At 39.2% G+C, this 23,352-nt stretch overlaps 2 protein-coding genes and 1 pseudogene across 3 annotated transcripts in view; all 3 read left to right on the top strand.

Moving 5' to 3' along the window:
- LOC127618612 (zinc finger protein 239-like) overlaps window positions 1-23,352 on the top strand; it is a 165,226-nt gene that overhangs the window by 32,335 nt on the left and 109,539 nt on the right. The gene's annotated exons all lie outside the window — the stretch shown is intronic.
- Window positions 1-23,352, top strand: part of LOC127618594 (zinc finger protein 271-like) — a 167,141-nt gene that overhangs the window by 34,901 nt on the left and 108,888 nt on the right. Inside the window, exon 1 of one of the 2 annotated variants that reach the window (XM_052091154.1) lies at window positions 7,582-7,603. The exons of the other annotated variant lie outside the window; for it this stretch is intronic. The gene's annotated coding sequence lies outside the window, so the exon portion shown is untranslated. Of the gene's footprint in view, window positions 1-7,581; window positions 7,604-23,352 lie in introns of those variants that run through there. 2 annotated transcript variants of the gene reach the window in all.
- Window positions 1-23,352, top strand: part of LOC127618955 (zinc finger protein 721-like) — a 46,001-nt pseudogene that overhangs the window by 13,480 nt on the left and 9,169 nt on the right.

Genomic DNA, 23,352 nt, shown 5'->3' with positions numbered 1-23,352 from the left:
TTCTTATAATAATAAAAAAAATTACAAATTAGATGACCTCACCAACATGACAAAAGATAACAACAACAAAAAATAACAAAACAGCCCAGACCAGATAATCTACTTTCAATTTTAACAATTTTCCCTTTATTTTTTTTTATTTTTTTTTTTTATTATTAATTCTACTTACACAACACTAAACAAACAAACAAAAACAACAATGATGGAATGATGACAACGAGACCATTGTTGTTGTAATTTTATCAATTTTCACAATCATCTTTATATAAATTAAGTATCTTCTGTTTATACTTGTATTTAAATTGGAGAATGTTTGAACAACATTTTAGATCATTTTCTAAAAAATTCCATCTTTTCACACCAGAAACTGAAACACACATTTGTTTGAGGGTATTTCTAGCAAAAGGGTGTTTAAAGTCTTTATTTCTTCTGCTTGTCCGACTATTTACAGTAAAAAGAGTTTGCAGTCCATGCGGTAACAAGCAGTATTTTGCTTTATGAACAACTAATAAAGTTTGTAAAGCAACCAAATCCTTCAGTTTGAGTAGTCCTGACTCCAGAAACAGTCCTGTAGTATGTTCTCTTGGAGCAACTCCATTAATTATTCTTATGGCTCTTTTTTGCAAAATAAATAAGGGCATTAAATTTGTGAAATAAGAATTACCCCATATCTCCAAACAATACATCAAATATGGCAAAATAAAGGAACAATATAGGATTCTCATTGCCTTATAATTTAACATAAACTTTACTTTACTCAAAACGGCAATGTTTTTACAAATTGTATTTCTTACATAAGATATATGTGACTTCCATTTAAATTTTTCATCAATGAGTACTCCTAAAAACCTAAATTCTGACACTCTCTCAATAATTATTCTATTTAAAGTCAAACGAACATTTACAGGGCATTTTTGATTTGTAAACAACATAAATTTTGTTTTACTTAAATTTAACGACAGTTTATTTTTATTAAACCATTTCTGTAGAAGAACCAATTCTTGTTCAATAGTTTTTATTAATATTTTGATGTTCTTTCCCGATACAAAAAAATTTGTATCGATCACGTAAAAAGAACAAAACGTAAAATCTTTGATTCATCACAGAGATCATTAATATATAAAGTAAATAATTTTGGCCCCAGCACAGAGCCTTGAGGGACTCCACACTGTATTATTTCCAACTTAGATTCATGGCCTAAATACTAAATAACATATTGTTGTCTATTTTCTAAGTAACTAATAATCCAGTTTAATACTACACCTCTAATTCCATATGTCTGTAATTTAGATATCAATATACCATGATCAAGAGTGTCAAAGACCTATTTAAGGTCAATAAAAACACCAACTGTATGATTTTTATTCTCCAATTCTGTGGTAATGTCTTCTGTGATTTTCATCAAAGCCATAGCTGTTGAGTGGGTGCTTCGAAACCCAAACTGATTATCGTGAATCAAAGAATGTTTTTCAAGAAAATAATCCAATTTTTTAACAAAAAGCTTTTCCAGAATTTTTGAAAATTGCGAAAGCAAAGATATAGGCCTATAATTTGTGAGACTATGCCTATCACAGATTTAAAAAGGGGAATAATTTTAGCCACCTTCATTTTATTTGGAAAGAAACCTGTATTAAAAGACAAATTGATTATATATTTTAATGGTCTACTAATGCAACTTATAGTTTCTTTAACAATATACATATCTAAGCCATCACTATCGCATGAATGTTTACTTTTTAATTTAGAGACAATAGAAATAATTTCACTCTCACTAACTTCATCAACAAAAAGAGATTGCATGACTCTGCTTTCACCTGTCCAGCTTTTATTTTCATTATGTAGTGGTATAGTTTTGGCAAGATTTGGACCAACATTGCAGAAAAATGAATTAAATTCATCAGCCATTTTTTCACCACTTATCTCGACGTTCTGTTCATTCATTAAGTATAATGGCTGACAATATTTCATTTCACTGCCCATAACCTCCCTTAAGACTTTCCACATTCTTTTGATATTACTTTTATTATCTATCAACAAGTTAATATAATAATCTTTCATTGCACGTCTCATTATAGTAGTCAGCTTATTTTTATAGGCTTTATATTTTTTTTCTGAATTTACTGTCCGATATTTTACAAAGTCCCGATAAAGCTTATTCTTATTTTTACACGATTTCAATATACCCTTCGTTAACCAAGGTTTTTTATTATTTCTGACTTTATCATTCAATATTTTTATTGGGCAATTTTTATTATATAACCATAGATACTTTTAAAAAAATAATTCATAAGCCTTATTAACATTATTTGTACTATAAACATTGTCCCATTGTTCTTTCATAAGATCATCCCTAAATCTATTTAGTCTTTCCTCCGTTCTTAACCTAATAACTTTACTTGACTTTTCTTTCTTTATTTTTACTTCACAGAGGTGAGTTACAAAAATCGGTAAATGATCAGTTGTATCATTTAACAAAAGACCACTTTTGACCGTTTTTTCAAATATATTTACAAAAATGTTATCAATTAATGTGGCACAACTGGAAGTTATTCGACTAGGCCTAGTAATGGTAGGATAAAGACCTCTGCTATACATTAAATCAAGAAAATCTAAACTACCAGTATGATTAGACACATTCAAGAGATTTATATTAAAGTCCCCGCAAATTATAGATACTTTATTTTCATTCATCCCAACTAATAATTGCTCCAGCTTGTTATTAAATGCTGTAATGCTAGACCCTGGAGTTCTATATGTGCATGTTACAACAATATTCCTCTGTTTCTTCATTTCAATCTCAACAGTTAAACATTCCATTAAATCTTCTGTTGCAGTAGTCATACACTCAATTATTTTACATTTCAGATCAATACTAACATATAAAGCAACCCCCCAAAATTTATTTTGTAATGTGTTCAAATAATCATATATTTTACTAAAATTTGAATACAGGCTTCTACAGTTCAAATGAATAAGAGAAAATGAACCAGCCGTTTCTATATTACTAGTAAATTCTGCGTCTGTATAGTATTTACATATATCATTTATATTTGGAAATAAATTTGACTCCGAGTCCAGTTCATCATGGTCATATTCACATCCTTCTGAATTATCAACTTGTAAGGTATGTTCACACACTGCGGACATTGCACTCAATTATACAAATTAGCGCTTGCCACAATGTAGGCCTAATCTCCACGTACCTTATTCGTCGTGTGTCTTATCATGCTCATAACTATCCAAGGAAAGTCGAAGAGATTCAACGCTAGCTGTTATTTCCCCAGCGGGAGCATGTTTGCTCCTACTGCGGGGGGACTGCCATCCTACAGCCCGCAGCGCTGAGTCCCAATCCGGCTCTTGTCCTGGGACTTCCATCGTTACACCAAAGTCCTTTAGACCCTCAGCTGCTTTTCGTGGATTTTCAAAAATCTTAGTCTTTCCATCCTGCAGAAACAACATGAGTTTTGCAGGGTAGAGAATGCGAGACTTGATTTTTCGCTCCTGGATTTGTTTCCTTGCACTCCTGTATTTTACACGCTCCTTAAAAACGTCGGTAGTATAATCCTCATCAAAATATATCCGTTGATCCTTGATCCGAATATCCTTTAGAGACCATGCAGCATATAGCACTCGTTGTTTCTCCTTAAAACTGCGGAAACAGACGATAATTGATATGGTGAAGTCCGCGGCACGTCCCGTAGAAACACCTGTTGCTGCGGCGCGATGCGCCCTTTCAATGTAAATCTCTTCCCGGATATTAAGCTGCTCACGAATAAGCTTTTCTATAAACTCAATCATGTTACTTCCTTCTGTTTTCTCCGGTAGAGAGTAAATTCTTAAATTATTTCTCCGTGAACGGCCTTCCAGACCCTCACACTTCTCCTCAAGGTACTTTTGTTTGCGCATTAGATGAAACAGCACCTTCAAATCCATGTTTCGGGCCTCGTTATCCGCAATCCTCTGTTCGGCGTCATTCACCCTTGTTTTTAATTCTTCAAAGTTCAGTTTTAAATCACTCACCTCCTTCCTCAGCACACTAAAGTTTTCTGCCGTTTCAAAATCGAAATAATTTAAGTTCCTTCAATATTTCTGAAGTATTATCAGCGCTACCAGCGCCCTTTCCCTCCAGGCAGGTTTGGTTTGCTGGCACGATATCCGACAACTCGCCTCGTCTTAAATTTGGTTTTGGCATTTTTAGGCACTCTTTTTTTCCTTTAAATATTAACTTGATGGTTCAAGTCATAATACACTTTTTCTAAGTCCACAAGCAGTAGTCAGTCTTTAAAGTTTAAGCTTTTGTTTGTCAGACCTTACACCCTGGTTTTAGCGGATTACGGCCATCTTATGATAGTGAAAGTAGAGATTTATAGTAAAAATAACTTTATTATTGATCTGTATCTCACCACTTCTCATTTACTTCCATTGAATGGATCAACAGAGCTTAGATATTCTTCTAAACGTCTTCATTAAATTTCTGCAGAAGAAAGTCATACACATCTGGAACTGCATGAGGGTGAGGAAATGATCAAATAACCCTTTAACATTCACTTATTTGTACAATGCATAAAATGAAGTCTTAGGACAAAGTGAAAATTTTAGTGAATGCCGTATGTGGAATAATGACATGGAGAGCTTCAATAATTTTCAAGTAATTGCATATATTTCATATTTTTGAAGTGATCTTGTTTTATTGTTATCATCGAGTTCCAGTCTTGGTTCAAGGTTCGGCCTTTCTCAAGCCAACATCAAAGTCTGTCTTGACAAACCTTTTTTTTTCTAGTTCTGAAGTACTATGCAAAGAATGGCTCACATTCGCCCATAGGGGGGCGATACAGGCCACACCCAAAAGTCCCATTTTCAAAATTATATCGTTTCCACCCCAATTGTCCAATTCTTCTGAAACTTGGTGTACATGCCTCATTTCTCATGGGGAACAAAAGCCTCAAGGACCCATAATTTCCACCATGATAGATTTTCCTGTACAGTGAAAATTGGGAAAACCTACAAAAATCTTCCCTAAACCATAGCTCCAATTGACTTGATATTTGGTACCCATGTGTAGAATTGATGTCTTTCAATTTGTTACTTAGTAAAAATTAATACAACACAAAATGGCTGAAAGGGGCGTATTTATGTAAATGCATACAATGCCTCAATATATATGTGTCAATAAATTAAATGTCATTTTGACTGAAGGTTTTTCAAACCTAACATTTTTCAAGATGACATCACTCTGAAGTACTGTGCAAAAAATGGCCCACATTCGCCCTTAGGGGGTGCTACAGGCCATGCCCAAAAGTCCCATTTTCAGGTAAAAGTTTTTCTAATTTTGTACATTGATACTACAGGCCAACGGTAACCCACAAACAAAGAATGAACCACAGTCGACCTTAGGGGGTGCTACAAGCCATGCCTAAATGTCCCATTTTCTGGTAAATTTTCTAATTGTGTACATTGATACTACAGGCCAACAGGAAACCCCACTCCAAGAATGGCCCACATTCACCCTTAGGGGGTGCTACAAGCCATGCCCAAATGTCCCATTTTCAAAGTGATGACATTTCCACCCCATTTATTCAATTCTTCTGAAACTTAATATACATGCCTCATTTCTCATTGGGAACAAAAAAGCCTCAAGGATCTATAAGGTACGGCATGATGGATTTTCCTGTACACTGAAAACCTTTCGTTTAGTATTAAGTCAGAAAGACAGGTTTTTTGGATTCCTCCATTGGGAGGGTTTAATCCCAACTATCTACTGATCAATTTTAAATGATTTGCCATTTTTAGGAGGAATTGCATTGCTGCTTGCAGCTATATTTTCATCTTATTGCGCAGTTGAATTTATTTTTAGACACTGTGCTAAGTTTAAGAGAACTTTAATATATGTGAATACACTCAACACCTGTGTTCCATCTGCGTTCTGTTTTACAATTCGTTGTGCAAGACTGTCACATTTATTTAGACACTACTAATTTAAAAATAATTTCAATATTTATTAATGTATCTCTAGACACTTGTGTTCTGTTTCACCATTTGTTGAGCTGCATTGAGGGTTTTCACAAATCGACATTTTGATGCAGTTCAGGTTGCAAAGAGGAATTGATGCTATTTAGGCTCATAGCTCACTATGCACATTATTCCCTGAACTCTTGTCAGTTTACCGTGCACATATTTAGGGTATTAAGGCACCTTTCTCCTTATCATTAAATGCATGCAGGACTTAAACATTTTAAAGTCCTTTATACTGTTGCACAAATTCTGTTGCTTGTATGAATTTAAACCATCAGCTTTGTACACAGCCAGGGTAAACTGCACCTTATCTTTGTGTTTGGAAGCGTTTTGTGAATCAGATGCTGTTTTCTGTAGTCCTTCAAATAAACGCACTGCACCTGTGAGACGCAGATTCCCTGAGCTTGTCCCATCAGTCACTTGCTCGCGCTGCTGTTGTCCAACACTCGTTTGGCCGAACAAATGGTATTTCACATAAGGCTGACATTTACATGGATTTATAATAGAGACCCCTGGGCAACTGCCCAATCGGCCCGGTGGTTAATCCGTACCTGCCAGTTCTCATTTTCTGCAAATAAATGCTTTAAATGACAATATTTTTATTTAGAATTTGGGAGAAATGTTATCAGTAATTTATAGAATAAAACACATTTTCATTACTGAAACAAATACCTATAAATGGTAAATCCAGAGAAACTGATCATTTTTGCTGTGATCTCTTAATTTTTAACTGTATGATTTCCTTAAAGATGCTGGATATCTCAGCTGAAGAAAGAGGTGACGTCACTGAAGTCAAAACTGATGGAGAGAGACGACAGGTTACAGGTTAAACATTCATTTCATCCTTAAAGTTGAGATTGTAAGCTTTTAAATGATGTGATATGATGAACGGTACAGATGTGATTGTGTTGTGTTTGTCAGGAGCTGGAAAAGGTTTCCTGTCAATCTTCAGTGTGTGTGACCGATGGGACCTCCACAGAATGTCAGGATTCAGTGTGGAGCGGCAGAGATCAGTCCACACCACAGCGACTGCTGGACAAACTCTCTGAACAGAGATCCAGAGACACACAGGATTCACAGCTCACTTTACTCTGTTCTACTGACGGTAATCAGGGTGATCAAACCTCCACAGAGTCTCTGACTTCTGTCTGTAACACTGAAGAACAGCAGATGCTACAGATACCAGTGAAGATGGAAGTGAATCTGGAGGATATAAAAGATGAAAAAATAGCAGAGGAACAACAAAGAGAAGGAGAAGATGATGATGATCAAACCTCCACCGAGTGTCTGGCTTCTGTCTGTAAAGTTGAGGAACAGCAGATACCTGTGAAGATTGAAGTGAAGCTGGAGGAGATAAATGAAGAAAACACAGCAGAGGAACAACAAAGAGAAGGAGAAGATGATGATCAAACCTCCACAGAGTGTCAGACAACTCTCTGTAACGCTGGAGACCAGCAGATGCTGCAGATACCATTGAAGATGAAGATGTGTTCAGTGAAGCTTCTGGACTGCAGGAACCTGATGAAGATGAGAGGAGAATCCACAGCAGTGAAACAACAGAGCGATGATGATGATGATTTTATTCCTTTTGGTATGTTTCTTATTATATTGTGTGATCTAGTTGCATTCAGATTTCAAAGGGAAAGTTTCTGATTTCAGGATGGAATACATCAGTCATTAATCAGTTTAATACAGCATAATTAAAAAGTGCAGAAACAAAAGAAAAAGAAAATGTACTATGTACCAATGTACCATGTACCATTATTTTTTTTCTACCTTAAAAGTGTATTTTCAGCAAAAACCATAAGTCCTAGATACACCAAACTTATGGGGCTTTTCCACTGCCCAGTACAACTCGACTCTGCTCGCTTTTTGGTGGTTTTCCACTGTGGATAGTACCTGGTACGGGATTCTTTTTTTAGTACCACCTCGGTCAAGGTTCCAAGCGAGCCGTGCCGATTCTACATGTGATGTCAAAACCCTGCAGATCACTGATTGGTCAGAGAGAATTGTCACTACAAGTGTCACTGGATTTGCTACACGGGACATCAACCCGCTAGTTTTAAAGTTGGCTACAGCGATAGCAGTATCATTTGTTCACTCGACTTTCAAATTGTAAAAAGAAATGGCTGAGCGCAAAACCACGTTGTGTTCAATAAACAAGGTGCAGACATTCCTCTCATTAGCGACAAACGAAATGACTCAAAATGGGAAAAGTCTTTCAGGAAGTGTCTCAGCTGTTGGCCACACACGGCTACCACCGGACTTGCCAACAGTTACGGAAAATTAAAAAATCATAAATGTGACTACAGAACCATCAAGGAAAAGTGGAAGTGGTTCGACCACATTGACGCTATCTAGCGAGCAATGGGAGGAAGAGTACCTCAGAGGTCATCAGACAATTCCTTTGACTCCATGGCTCGGTTTGTGCTCTGACATGCACTGTTAACTGTGGGACCTTATATAGACAGGTGTGTGCCTTTCCAAATCATGTCCAATCAACTGCACCTGAGCTCAATTTTGAGTGTCTTGGCAAAGATTTGGAATACTTATGTACATGTGTTTTATTTTTTTAAAAGCACATAACTGTTAATTAGAAGGTTTCTGGTTCAATCCCCACAGTCACCACCATTGTGTCCTTGCGCAAGACACTTAACTCCAGGTTGCTCTGGGGGGATTGTCCCTGTATTAAGTGCGCTAAGTCACTTTGGAGCGTCTGCCAAATGCATAAATGTAAATGATTGGCCACACTGTGTGCAGGTGCCCTTTATAGCTGGGGGAAAAATAATCAATGTTATTCAGCTTAGGGGCAACATAGGTTAATGGCAAATATTTACTGCTAATAAAATACTAGACAGATAACTAATAACAAAGCATGTAATCTACAGTTTTGATTTGCATGGCATGTCATGTAAAACTCAAACGCATGTATTGAGACAAATATTATACAAATTATATTCGTCTAATTCATGGAATAGAAAATGGCAATTCTTATTAAAAATATTTTACAATATTTAATTTGCTGCTTTCATGAAGAATAATTCTGTTCACGTTTTCTTTCATTTTTATTGCCAGGAGAATATAACATACTATATGATAACATCCATTTATTCACATTTGATAATCCTGTTTGAAAATAGAAAAGATGGGCTAGTCCATCGGCACATTTCAAGAAATCAAAGGTTTCGATTCTTGACAGGTTTTGGTTTTTACAACCGGTGTAGGAGGTAATGCGCTAAAAGTAACACGTGTCACGTAATCAGATTACTTTTTCAAGTAACGCAATATTTTTTATTTTAGACCATAATATCGGAGTTACATTTAAATAAAAAATAACGCGTTGCTTTTGTACACTTCTACTGTCTCTGTGTTGCGAGAAATCAGGAATACAAATGTGCAAAAAATCAGTAAACGCATTTAGGCGGAGGGATTATAAGACTAGTCTTCCACTCTCCACAACATGATACACAGGGTGAAATACTCGCTCAGTTCATTGACTTATGCTGCCGACCTGCTCTGTGAGACACCTCCCTGTAAGTAGGAGAATAGGATGAGAAAAGCTGACTCTGGATTAGTGGCTCAGAGCAACGTACTACATCTATTGTGTACGCAGAGAAGACGTCTTAATTTCTAAAAAGATACAACATTTTTGTTTTATAATAAACATGTAGTTTGATTCATGAAATAAAACATTTTTATGACATTTTGGTAGCAATACAAATTATTTCATTCAAGTTGTATCAACTTGCACCTTTGAAGTTGTGGAGTCTGTACTCACTGTGGAAAAATAATTTATTCATCAGACTATACTGGAAGCACTGTGTGTTTTGCGCTGTAGTTTCAACAGAGCTGGCTCATAAGAATCATTCATTTGTGTTCAACTTCATGTTGTTTTTCTGTGACTGAGGCTAATTCAATCTAGACCATAATCATGAAATGCAGTTACTGTATTAAATTCAATTGGTGTAATATATCAAAAATATTATAAAAATGTACTTTTTGCTATTAAATTAGGGTTCAATTTATTTTCTTTTAACATTTGTCCCTCTTATTGTGTTTTAGACCTGATGAAGGTGAACGGGGATATTCAAGAGCTGAATGAAGTGGATGAGAAATTTCAGAAAGTTCATATTTCCAAAACTGGAGAAAATTATTTGAGTTGTTCAAAGACTAAAAAGAATTGTCCACCAAAAAAGTCTCAAAGAACTGCCAAAAATACTTTCACCTGCTCTCGGTGTGGAAAACATTTTACATATACATTTCATCTTAAAACACACATGAGAGTTCACACAGGAGAGAGACCTTACACATGCCATCAGTGTGGAAAAAGTTTAACATCTGTAGGCCATTTTAAAGATCATCTCCACTGTCACTCTGGGGAAAGGCCATTTGAATGTGATCAGTGTGGTAAAACATTTGTTGTGGATACAAACTTAAGAAAACACCTGAAAACTCACACAAATGAGAAGCTTTACAAGTGCTCACACTGTGGAAAGAGTTTCACTCGATCACATGACCTGAAAATACACAAGAGAATTCACACTGGAGAAAAACCTTACAAGTGCTCACACTGTGGAAAGAGTTTCATTCAGGTACAAAACCTAAAAACACATGAGAGATTTCACACTGGAGAAAAACCTTACAAGTGCTCACACTGTGGAAAGAGTTTCACTCGATCACAATACCTGAAAAAACACGAGAGAATTCACACTGGAGAGAAACCTTACAAGTGCTCACACTGTGGAAAGAGTTTCACTCACTTAGCTAGCCTGAAAACACATGAGAGAATTCATAAAGGAGAGAAACATTATAAGTGCTCACACTGTGGAAAGAGTTTCACTCAGTCACAACACCTGAAAACACATGAGAGAATTCACACTGGAGAGAAACCTTACAAGTGCTCACACTGTGAAAGGAGTTTCACTCACTTGGCTAGCCTGAAAACACATGAGAGAATTCATACTGGAGAGAAATATTACAAGTGCTCACACTGTGGAAAGAGTTTCACTCACTTAGCTAGCCTGAAAACACATGAGAGAATTCATACTGGAGAGAAACCTTACAAGTGCTCACACTGTGGAAAAAGTTTCACTCACTTAGCTAGCCTGAAAACACATGAGAGAATTCACATCGGAGAAAAACCTTACAAGTGCTCACACTGTGGAAAGAGTTTCATTCAGGTACAAAACCTAAAAACACATGAGAGAATTCACACTGGAGAGAAACCTTACAAGTGCTCACACTGTGAAAAGAGTTTCACTCACTCATATAACATGAAAACACACGAGAGAATTCACACTGGAGAGAAACCTTACAAGTGCTCACACTGTGAAAAGAGTTTCACTCACTTAGCTAGCCTGAAAACACATGAGAGAATTCATACTGGAGAGAAACCTTACAAGTGCTCACACTGTGGAAAGAGTTTCACTCGATCACAACACCTGAAAAAACACAAGAGAATTCACACTAGAGAAAAACCTTACAAGTGCTCACACTGTGAAAAGAGTTTCACTCACTTAGCTAGCCTGAAAACACATGAGAGAATTCACACTGGAGAGAAACCTTACAAGTGATCACACTTTGGAAAGAGTTTCACTCGATCACAACACCTGAAAAAACACAAGAGAATTCACAATGGAGAGAAACCTTACAAGTGCTCACACTGGAAAAACATTGATGTACTTGGCAGACGCTTTTATCCAAAGTGACTTACAGTGCACACAGTGGCCATCAACCTTCTGCTTACTATTTCTGTGCTTTAGCCCACTACATGACCACCGCGCCACAAACCCTGAAAATACATGACCCCCCATCTGCTGGCAGGTCATCCCTGTCTACCTGGATGAGGGAGGGGACAAGGGGAAGGAAACCAAAAAAAGTTTGTCTCACACTTTGAAAAGACTTTCACTCAGCCACAAAACCAAAATATTTATGAGAGAATCCATACTGGAGAGAAACCATACCAATGCTCTTCATGTGGGAAGAATTTCAGCCAATTAAGTAATCTACATACACATGGAAAGATTTGCCTAAGCAGTAGAGGTCTGCAGGGGTCTTAACTCTTTCCCCGCCAAACACGGAATGTTCCGTGTTTTATGAAAAAACGCTTCCCCGCCAAACACGGAATTTTCCGGGTATCCGTGTTTTAGGTGGTATACGGTAAGGAAGACCCCTGCGCATGTTTTGAAAGAGTACGCAACTCTTTGATCAAGGAAACAGAGTGCGATCGTCTCAAACATGAAGAAGTGGAGTATGAGAAGCTCAAAATATCAGACATAAACATGCCTTTTTCTCAGCTTTTTGTCTGAAATGTTGTTTTTTGACAAAACCTACCTCTGTTCAAGTGGCAATAAAAAAAGAACAAATGAAGATAAAATAAAATAGTTTTTTTTTGCCTAAAAGCAGAGGCTCAGATCTTTATTTTGAAATATAGCGTCTTCATATATTCATGGAAGAAAATATTCTGCGGGCCATTAAAGTTTAGCGAAAATCGTCAAAAACCCTGGCGGTGGCTGGCAACTTTTTTTAAAAAATGCTGGCGGGGAAAGAGTTAAAATTAAACATGACCCGTACCCGAGATGTGTGGTCCGAGCCTTCCCAGCCCGAATTATACCGTTAGATTTTATGCCCCGACCCAAATCCGAAATTGCTTAATATCTAATCGAGATTGTGATCTTTGAAAGATTAATTGTTCAGCTCTATTGGCAGCTAATCTTGCACACCAACAGCTCTTATAAGGTCCCAGTATGGTGTCCGGTATCTGCAAAACCTCTTCCCCCATTTTAATGATAAGATAAATAATACAATATTTTGTTAAACTGATTATTTCAAGTGTATTTTGACTTGCCTGCTGTGTGTTAACATACTTCTGATGTCATTATTAAAGCCCATCATTCATAATTTGAGGTTGTGTCTAGTGTCTGAATTGACTAAAATTAGTGTTGGGCCTCATGTACTCAGATAGGAGACAAAGGCAGGACTACATACAGTACAGTCATAAATCCTGACATCAGCCTGTAGGAACACTCAAAGCCTGATAACACAAAACAAAGGGAGTCCAAACAGACTACAGATCCCATCAAGCCTTGCTCACTTTACACCTATGTATGTAATTGTGAAGGATTGAACTCTCAACTCCTGTTAGATGAAACACAACAGAACACACCCTTCAACCATGACATCATCGAGACTATAATACCTCAGAGATCCTTCTAAGCTTTGCTTCCAGCGACAGTATGCACCACGTGTAATTGCAGCCCTGCATCTCCCAGGTGTAGCCTCGTTGTCCAAGGAAATAATGTACATACCTGAACTTTGGCCATACAATCTCCATCTTTCTGGACGAGCCGAGATTTCTCGGTGTTCCAACGAGTACACTGACGGATCCGAAGGAGGCCGTTGAGCAATCCACGTCTCACCCTTTTTCCTGCAGAAATTAAGATGATTTCTCTTCCTTCAACCGAGTCAACTTCGCCGATATGTCCGCCAACCCTCAGAGAATCAGCCGCCGTACTGCCCGCCAACAGAGCAAGGAAACGTCCTACCGTCATCACCCGAGCTTAACCGAGTCAAAGTGAAACAACAGAAGAAGCACACATTCTACCCTCGTCCACACGCAACACATGTAAAAGGGTTGCAGTGGTATACCGGTTTCATGGTATACCATGGTATGAAAATTGATGGTTTTCATATTATGTACATTTGCTTATCTATGGTATTGAGAAAAAAAATAATCTCACCTGCGCATGCGCATCTCCTTTCCTCCTCGACTGTCAGACTCATCAACTTGCGCAACACACACATGCAGTGCAGAAAATGTCAGAGAGAGGCGAGGGGGTCTGACTTAAGTGAGTGTGTGTTAAAGTAGTGTTTCTCAACTGGTGGTCTATTTGGACTGGGTCGTGGACAGCAGGGAAAGAACAATGCCATGGTTCTCCCATTGAAGATATTTCGGCAGCCGCCCAAGTGATACCCTATTCAGGTCTGTAGATTTAATGATAATCTCGCAATCAGCTAAAGGCTTCTCAATCTGCACTTTCGCACGAGTGTAACGAGCTCGCGATCATGATCTGCTCTTCTCTCTGGCGCGCGTGTGCAACAATCGGGTTTCCTTCGATATCTCGGAGTGCAGACCTCAAAACTGAAGTGACCAATTTAAATTCTAGTGAGACTGTGGATTAATTAATGCTTCTTAACAACTTCTCTGGGTGATGTAGCTTGCTGTGTCATCACAAAGCAAAGCTTCTTCTTGTTCAAAGGATGTGTTCTTTAGGAATGTGTTTTTTCTCTCTACTCTCACGTTTCACACGTAGCTCAAACATTTATGTCACCCCCATATAAGGTAAAGAACTATTTCATTGGTGGGGGTCCAGTGGAATGTGTTTTTTGTGGACCATATAACAGAATCCTGAAACATTAAACGTTGAAGAAGGATTTGATAGCATTGGTTCTCTGTGTCATTTCTTTCTTCCCTCAGCTGAGCCGTAATGAGACAGGGTGTAGAGGAGTTTGGTTAATGTGCTGATTAGGTGATTGTGCTCGCCCCAGGGTGTCAATCAAAACACATCACAGGATTCAGAATCTTCTCATCTTTACTTGGTATTAGTGTGTATATGTATGTGTGTGTGGTCTGAAATAAACAAATGAATAACATTACAATAAGTGATTACAGTATTCATACATAATAATATACATGTCATTCTACATCCAATACAATTATCAGGGTTTGGACTGCACTACCGAAATTAACCGCTAGATGTCGAATGAAGCGCATATAATGAGGATCGAGAATCCTCCGTGTCTCTGAGAAAACACTGAGTCATCATATTGGCACGGTTACTGAAAATACTGACGAATACTATTAACTTGACACTCATTAAAGTGTTAACATTGCACTAAGTAACCACAAACAAAGTATACAGAAATAAATAACTTCAGTAACTTAAATAACTTTGTATCGGTTATATTTATGACAGTCCGACTACGACGTGAGGCCAATATCAATAAAGGCAATAAACAGCTCGATAATATACATCAACCAAAACAGTAATGTGGCAGATAACTATTACTAAAGCACAATTAGGTAAATAGACTTACATTTTATCATGAACGCACACACAGAAGATAAACAATGAAGGTTACGATACAGGAAGATATGATGCGCATTCTTCTCTTAACTCCACTTGCTAACTGTTCGGGAAGTTTCTAACTCACCACCTAACGTCATCTCAGCGTCCCCAATAAGTTCGTCGCTGATTGGTTAGATCTCCTTAACATCGCCGCCCCCAAATATGCAGGGCATATTTGTTCCTGCATCTAAGTTTCTAAATGTCAGTAATCTCTGGTAAAAGGATGAGACGGGCAACAGGCCGCATATATAACCTGCCTTTAACATTGATTTCTACAGACCTTACATGTCCATCAGCCCCAGGGAATGTCCTGACTACTCTCCCAATTAACCAGAGGGCACGGGGTAACTGAGGGTCAACCAACATCACAACAGATCCGACTGTAAGGGGTTTAGTGTCTGCATGCCATTTCTGACGTAACTGGAGGTTAGGCAAGTAGTTTCTCATAAAGCTTGACCAGAAATGATCAGTAAGGACTTGGCTCTGTCTCCATCTACGCCGTCCTATGAGCTCAGTAGCGGGGTACATCACTTGAGGTAGAGAGCTCTCTGGCCGCCCCATGAGCAGGAGATTTGGGGTGACTGGATCCAGGTCAGCTACATTGGAGGAGACATATCCTAGGAGCTTGCTATTGAGAATTCCCTCTATCTCAATAAGCACAGTTTGAAGCACTTCCTCTGTCACTTTTTGTGAACCTACTACTGTACGGAGGGCATTCTTGAGGGATCGGATTTCTCTCTCCCAGATGCCACCAAAGTGGGGAGCACTAGGAGGGTTGAAGAGGAAGGTGATTTGTTGTTTGGCAAGATATTGTTGAAGCTCTGGGCTACAGTTTGTTAAAGCTTCTCTTAATTCTCTCTCTCCACCGTGAAAATTGGTGCTGTGGTCAGAAAGCAGTTCAGATGGGGTGCCTCGACGTGCAATAAATCTCCTCATAGACATAAGGAAAGAATCTGTGTCTACAGATGTGAGGAGCTCAATGTGTACACATCGAGTAGTCAAACACTTGAATATTATACCCCATCTTTTTTTCACAGCGTCGTCCTACTTTTATTGGGAAAGGACCAAAACAGTCCATCCCAGTGCTATAGAAAGGAGGTTTGTGAAGTCTTAGACGGGCTGGGGGTAGATCAGCCATTTTAGGGACCTCAGCTTTGGCCTTCCACTTACGACATTCTATGCAGTTGTGCTGGAATTTGCGAATTGCCTCACGACCTTTTAGTATCCACACATTTCTCCTCATTTCGGCAAATACCCGTTTCGTTCCTGGGTGACAGAGCTTACTGTCATAGTCCTGTATGAGCAGTTTGGTTGCTGGATGGTGAGGATCCAGAATTATTGGGTGAATTGTCTGGAGTTCTAGACCTTCAGCATGACGTAGACGTCCTCCAACCCGTGATAAGCTGACTGGCTTCATCAAACTCTGGTGATAAAGTGAGTAAACGGCTTGTAGTGGATACAGGCTTACTGGCTTTCAAGCATTCATATTCCTCTGAGAAACTGTCACGTTGGATATTCTGGAAGATGAGGCATTCTGCCTTCACATAGTCTTTAGCCGTAGCTGGACTGGATTGGTTTGGGTCACTTTGACTGAGCTTGACTGTGGCTTCAACAAGGTCCTTCCAGGTACTGTACTCGCTGGGGTTCAAGGGGTTTGATACTCTGGTGACACCGCAAAATACACTCTTTTTCTTTTCCATTTCATCCTCAGGAGGTTGAAGGACTGGCATAGCTGGCCACTCTGATTCAGCCTGTAGTAAGAATGGTGGGCCTTGACTCCATCTGTTTGGTGACGCAAGTTCTTTTAGGCTGCGACCCCTTGTGAGGTCATCTGCAGGGTTTCGGAGAGAATCTACGTATCGCAATTCATGTTGATCAGCAAGATCTTGGATTTCTGAAATCCTAGTCCCTACGAAGACTTTAAAGCTACAGGACTCTGATTTCAACCAGGAAAGGACTTTAGTGAGTCAGACCACAAGACCACTTGGCTTATTTCGATTGTAAGTTCGGTTTCTAGTAGCTTTGCCATTTGAGCACCAATAAGTGCTGCACACAGCTCTAGTCTAGGGATAGTTTGCTTCCGTTTGGGGGCAACTTTGGATCTGGCAATCAGGAATGCAAGCTGAATCCGGCCTTCTTTGTCCTCAGTTCTCAGGTATGACACAGAGCCGTATGCCTGTTCTGAGGCATCACAGAAGATATGAATTTGTCTTGTCACATTGAAATGGTCCATATCTGCTGAGACATAGCACCGCGGAAGGGTAACTTCAGAAAGGCAGGGAAGCTCGTTCTCCCACCTGTTCCAGGCTTTCAATAGGTCTGTTGGCAACATGGGGTCATCCCAATCTCTTTGTTTGTTCCACAGCTGTTGAATCAGGATTTTTGCATGGGTGGTGAAAGGGAGAATGAATCCCAGAGGATCATACTGGCTTGCTGTCACTTTATAAATGTGGCGCATAGTGGGTGTGGTTTCTGGCAATGGGCGGTGTTTATATCCAAGGATGTCTGAGTCATAGTTCCATCTCAATCCAAGAGTGAATTCTTGTGGTTTAACTTTGTCATGTGACAGCCAAAGCTCAATACTGTCTGAACGAGCCTCTTTAGGTAGGTGATCAATGATGTTTGGCATGTTGGCAGCCCATTGACGGATCTCAAAGCCACCACTGGCAAGAAGTTCTCGTAACCCATCCACTAATTGCTTGGCCTCATCTGGGAACATTACGCTCTTTAGGCAGTTGTCTACGTAAAAGTTCCTTTCAACTGCTGATCTGAGGGTGTCATTTGGCTTGGTATTATCTAAAGCATGACGCTGTAAGGCATAGATGGCACAGCAAGGGCTGCAGGTTGTGCCAAAGGGAAGCACTTGCCACTCATAAATGCTGGGGGGGATATTTGTTTCAAGGTCACGCCAGACAAAGCGGAGTAGATTTCCGTCTTCAGGCAGTAGGCGGACCTGAAGAAACATACCCTTTATGTCTCCACTCACTGCGACAGTATGCTCCCTGAAACGCAACAGAACTCCCAAAAGGGAAGGGCCTAGTGCAGGTCCGGCAAGGAGGTAGTTGTTGAGGTTATGCCCCTTGTATTCAAAGGAGCAGTTGAACACCACTCTGTTTTTGCCGTTATGGTGAACCATGTGATGGGGAATAAACCATGATTCCTCCTGAGTAGTAACAGAGTCTGTTTTAAGTTTGACCACATAATTGCTTTCCTCCAGCCTTTTGATCTCTTCTTTGTATGCAGATGCCTTTACAGGGTCTTTAGTTAGCCGCCGCTCTATGTTTCTCAGGTTGGGCATGACAGAGTCTTTGGAGGCATTGAGCTGAGGCATGTTAGCTTTGCGCAACAGGGGGGTGGCATAGCGCATCACTCCATCTATCATCACTCTAGTGGTTTTAACTTATAGCAAGTCCATTGCTTTCTTATCTTGTTTGGATCGTGTGACCAGTCTTTCATTTTTGTGGGGAATGATATCTCCTTGCCAAAGCCTCTCAACATTCCGGAAAAGTTCTTCCATTTGAGGTGTGACGGAGAGGTGCAGGCAATGCTGAGGATGAAACTGTTGCTGTAGAAGGCGGGTTGGTCCTTGTAACACCCAACCCAGTCTAGTTCTAATTGCCGCTGGACCTCCAGGTGGGCCAAGTCGAACCGGCTCAATAGGGGTAATCAGATGGGGATGATCTGCACCTATTAGAAGGAGGGGATGTGCTTTGAGAATGGGCAGCAATGAGATGCCTTTTAGGTGCCAGTATTTCTGCTGGAGCATTTTAGTGGGGTAAGAGTGTTCGGCCAAACTTAAGTGCTCAGAGGTAAATGCGTTCTGGATTTGGTAGCTCTTTCCTGGCTGTGCTATTGAACGTACACTAAAGGAAACGGAGGCCCCATGAAGTTTCTTGACATCTTGTCGAATTGTTCTTAATGCAAGGTCCTCAGTCTGTCCATTAAGCCCTAGTTTCTGAGCTGCAGCTGGAAGTAGCATGGTTCTTTCTGATCCGTCGTCAAGTACTGCATAGGTATTTAGGGTTTGATTCTTGTGTTGTAATACAACAGGAACAACTTTCAGCAGAACATGTTTGGAACTTTCAGGCCTGTCCAGGTACAGGGACTCATTTGTGGAACTCACTAGGCAGGTACCCTCTGTCTGAGACCGGTCGTTAACTTCGTGAAGGATCTGAAGATGTTTCCCATTGCACAGGCGGCAGGGCTTTCTCAGGGTGCAATTTTTTGCTAAATGTGACCGTCCACATTTCCAGCAACGGTTGTTGTCTTTGATCCATTTTATCATCTCTTCTCTGCTGAATTTCTGGAAGATAGGACACTGGCTAAGAAAATGCTCTGTACTGTCACAGTATGGGCACAACACTCTGCTTTGCTCAGATCTCTGTGCTGTCTTGGTTGGTTTGAAGGATGACAGTACCTGTGTAGCTGTGTCAGGGTTTTGATCAGCTCCATGAAGAACAGTGGCGAATCTGGACTTAACTACAGGGCCTGATCTTGGCTGAACCGTTTTCCGTCTTTGCTCCTTTCTTGAATTTAAATCATCACAGTCTTGGCACCAGGATTCAAACTTGAGCCACTCAGCCAGGTCCAGTAGAGTGTAGACAACACCAGATTGATAAGGCATGTGTCGTCTGAATGATGCACGTAAATTTGGAGGGAGTTTAGTGAGCAGACGGACTACATGTGACCCACACTGTAACTCGACATTACCTTCGGTTGTGGGCCCATGTAGGATGTCTCTGCACAAATAGTGCTATGAAGCCACCCCGTGGAAAAGAATATGGCAGATTATGAGCAGTGGCAGGCTGTGGGCTTGATTTGAAGGTGTAAATGTCAGCACCTGGCTTAAAAGAACTCTCTCTGGGTTGTACTTGAACTCTGCGTGGTGTAGGTTGTGGAGTGCGGGGCGCTGGACTTGGTGCTGCTATCTGAGTTGGCCTATATATGTTTCTGGGTAATGGCACTGGAGTCTGGTTTGTATGCTGTAATTGTGGAGTTAGTGAAACTGATTGCTGTTGTATAATTAGATCTTGCATACCTTTGTGAAGATTTTGTAACTGCAGAATTTCCTCTTTAAGGACCAGCTGAGCTTCACGCAGTTGCCTGTTCTCTTGTTTTAAGTCTTGAACCTCCAACCTGTGTCTAACATCTGTGAGAGAAGCCTCATCCTCTTCTTCATCACTTTCATAGTGTGGGGTGGTTGGCCACCGTCTGTCAGGTTGTCTGCCAGCAATCATTCTGGAATATGGAGTAATCGTGGCTCCTGCTGCTGCTCCAGTGCTGTAATCATGTGAACTTAAAAGTGGAGAGTCAGGAGGTAATATCTCGGACTGCACAGGTGAACGCTGCGTTAGATATTGGACTTCATAGTCTCTGAGATGAACTGGAGGCTGGGTTGTACGTCGTGGGTGCACACTCTGGTGGAAAGGCTGCTCTGACATCCTGTCTCCGTGGTAAGCACACATCTGGCTCGAAGGACCACAATGTAGAGGAGTTTGGTTAATGTGCTGATTAGGTGATTGTGCTCGCCCCAGGGTGTCAATCAAATCACATCACAGGATTCAGAATCTTCTCATCTTTACTTGGTATTAGTGTGTATATGTATGTGTGTGTGGTCTGAAATAAACAAATGAATAACATTACAATAAGTGATTACAGTATTCATACATAATAATAATATACATGTCATTCTACATCCAATACAATTATCAGGGTTTGGACTGCACTACCGAAATTAACCGCTAGATGTCGAATGAAGCGCATATATTGAGGATCGAGAATCCTCCGTGTCTCTGAGAAAACACTGAGTCATCATATTGGCACGGTTACGAAAATACGACGAATACTATTAACTTGACACTCATTAAAGTGTTAACATTGCACTAAGTAACCACAAACAAAGTATACAGAAATAAATAACTTAAGTAACTTAAATAACTTTGTATCGGTTATATTTATGACAGTCCGACTACGACGTGAGGCCAATATCAATAAAGGCAATAAACAGCTCGATAATATACATCAACCAAACAGTAATGTGGCAGATAACTATTACTAAAGCACAATTAGGTAAATAGACTTACATTTTTATCATGAACGCACACACAGAAGATAAACAATGAAGGTTACGATACAGGAAGATATGATGCGCGTTCTTCTCTTAACTCCACTTGCTAACTGTTCGGGAAGTTTCTAACTCGCCACCTAACGTCATCTCAGCGTCCCCAATAAGTTCGTTGCTGATTGGTTAGATCTCCTTAACACGAGGATTGCAGATCAACAAATAAATTAAATACATTGGATGACAAAATTATCTAACACTATTTCATAGTCCAGTGGAATGTGGTTTTTCTGGACCATATAACAGAATGCCGAAACAATAAACGTTGAAGAAGGATTTGATAGCATTGGTTCTCTGTGTCATTTCTTTCTTCCCTCAGCTGAGCCGTATCGAGACGGGGATTGCAGATCAACAAATAAATTAAATACATTGGATGACAAAATTATCTAACAGAGACTTTTCTAGTTTAAAGCGTTACGGAGGAAGTCAAGTCAAATCTCTCAAACAGAAGGCACCCCTGACATGCCAAACAGCACTGAGGAGGAAAATTCAATATACATCATTATACATATACCTCGATTTTTCATGAGTAAAAGTAACTTATATTTTGACACAATTTTATAGTTTCATGTGAAATAAACTAAAGGTAGAATCTATTAGACCTCATTTTATATCAACAGTGGCATTTTTAAATAAAGTTTCAAGATGTGTTTCATCTAGTATATTTCGTTTTTCATAAATACCATCATTTGTTTTTATTATTACTATTATTTAAGACTAGCTACACTGACCTAACCATGGTAACAAGGGGCCTTTCCTCCTGTGTAATATGTATGTTCTGTTTGAATTATGTTAGAAATTAGGAAACAAATGGGATAATAAAGGGCTCATATAAGTAAATATGCTCATACATTTTTAAAAGGGGGGGAGAGAAAACGTCTTGTCGCTTTTGTTGATGTCAACAACAAAAATCATGTCACTTGATACATGTCCTTGTACTTGAAAACCATGAACAAAACTATGCAACATAAAAGGAAATGCGACCCAGGATATATTAAAAACAGATTTTGTTTTTACTATGGTGGGTCGCCACTTGATTGACTCTTTTGAATGAATCATTTCAGGTAATTGACACTTTTGAATTAATAAAATTGTCTTACCACTTAATGGCACAATTGATTCAATTCACAAGTTACAGACTAGTTCGGTTGGCTCGCCATCAGAGGTGGGTAGTAACGCGTTACATTTACTCTGTTACATTTACTTGAGTAACGTTTTTGGGGGAAATGTACTTTAAGAGTATGTCTAAAAGTGGGTACTTTTTACTCTCACTCAAGTAAATTTCTAATACATACTTCTTTACAATGTGTGGCGTTACTGTCATTACATTATTGGGTTTAATTTGAATTAATTTGTAATTTATTGAGAGATTATTGAATGGGACTTTTATGAGAGCGGAAGTTTACAGCTGAGCGTGATGAGACTGTCAAGGTGCAGAAACTTCAATAAATAAATCTTCCTTCTGTTTGTCATTTTTAATATATACTGTGTGTTAATATAAAGAGTAAACAAGTTTGATCAAATAAAGAGTACATTTTAAAATGTATCTGTATGTTTTGTCTATATGTAATATTAATCAAGTAATGATTTGTCAAAAAGTAATTTACTACATTCAGAATCAAATAAAACATTGCAGGAGTGAAGGAAGCAGTGAACTCCCAGCTCATACGTCTTCCCCGTGGTGGATTGTGGGAAATGATAATTCACACTCATGCAACCCCAGATGTAGGTCCATACAATGCAAGTGAATGGGTGGCAACATTTTAAAGCTAAACAAACAAACAAACATAAATCAGCATAAAAGTAATCCATAAGACTCTAGTGGTTAAATCAGTATCTTCAGAAGCGATGTGATAGGTGTGGATGAGAAACAGAGAAATCACTTTCACATTCTTCAAGTGTTTTTGGTGTTTCACATTCTGCGAGGGGCGCCGGGAAAAATAGCTCTGGAATTCGGTCAGCAGCAAATGTCCCCAGTGTGAAAACCACCTTAGATTGCAGTGCTTTCCAGATAAAAATATCTAAAACGGACATCTCAGAGATGTACATGTGCTATCTGGGGATGGAATTTCTCTATAAAAGAGAAAAGGA

Source organism: Xyrauchen texanus, chromosome 25 (genome assembly GCF_025860055.1).
Source record: "Xyrauchen texanus isolate HMW12.3.18 chromosome 25, RBS_HiC_50CHRs, whole genome shotgun sequence".
In the NCBI taxonomy this organism is placed as follows: Eukaryota; Metazoa; Chordata; class Actinopteri; order Cypriniformes; family Catostomidae; genus Xyrauchen; species Xyrauchen texanus.
The sequence above is the reverse complement of the archived record's forward strand: the minus strand, read 5'-3'. Positions and strand labels throughout refer to the sequence as shown.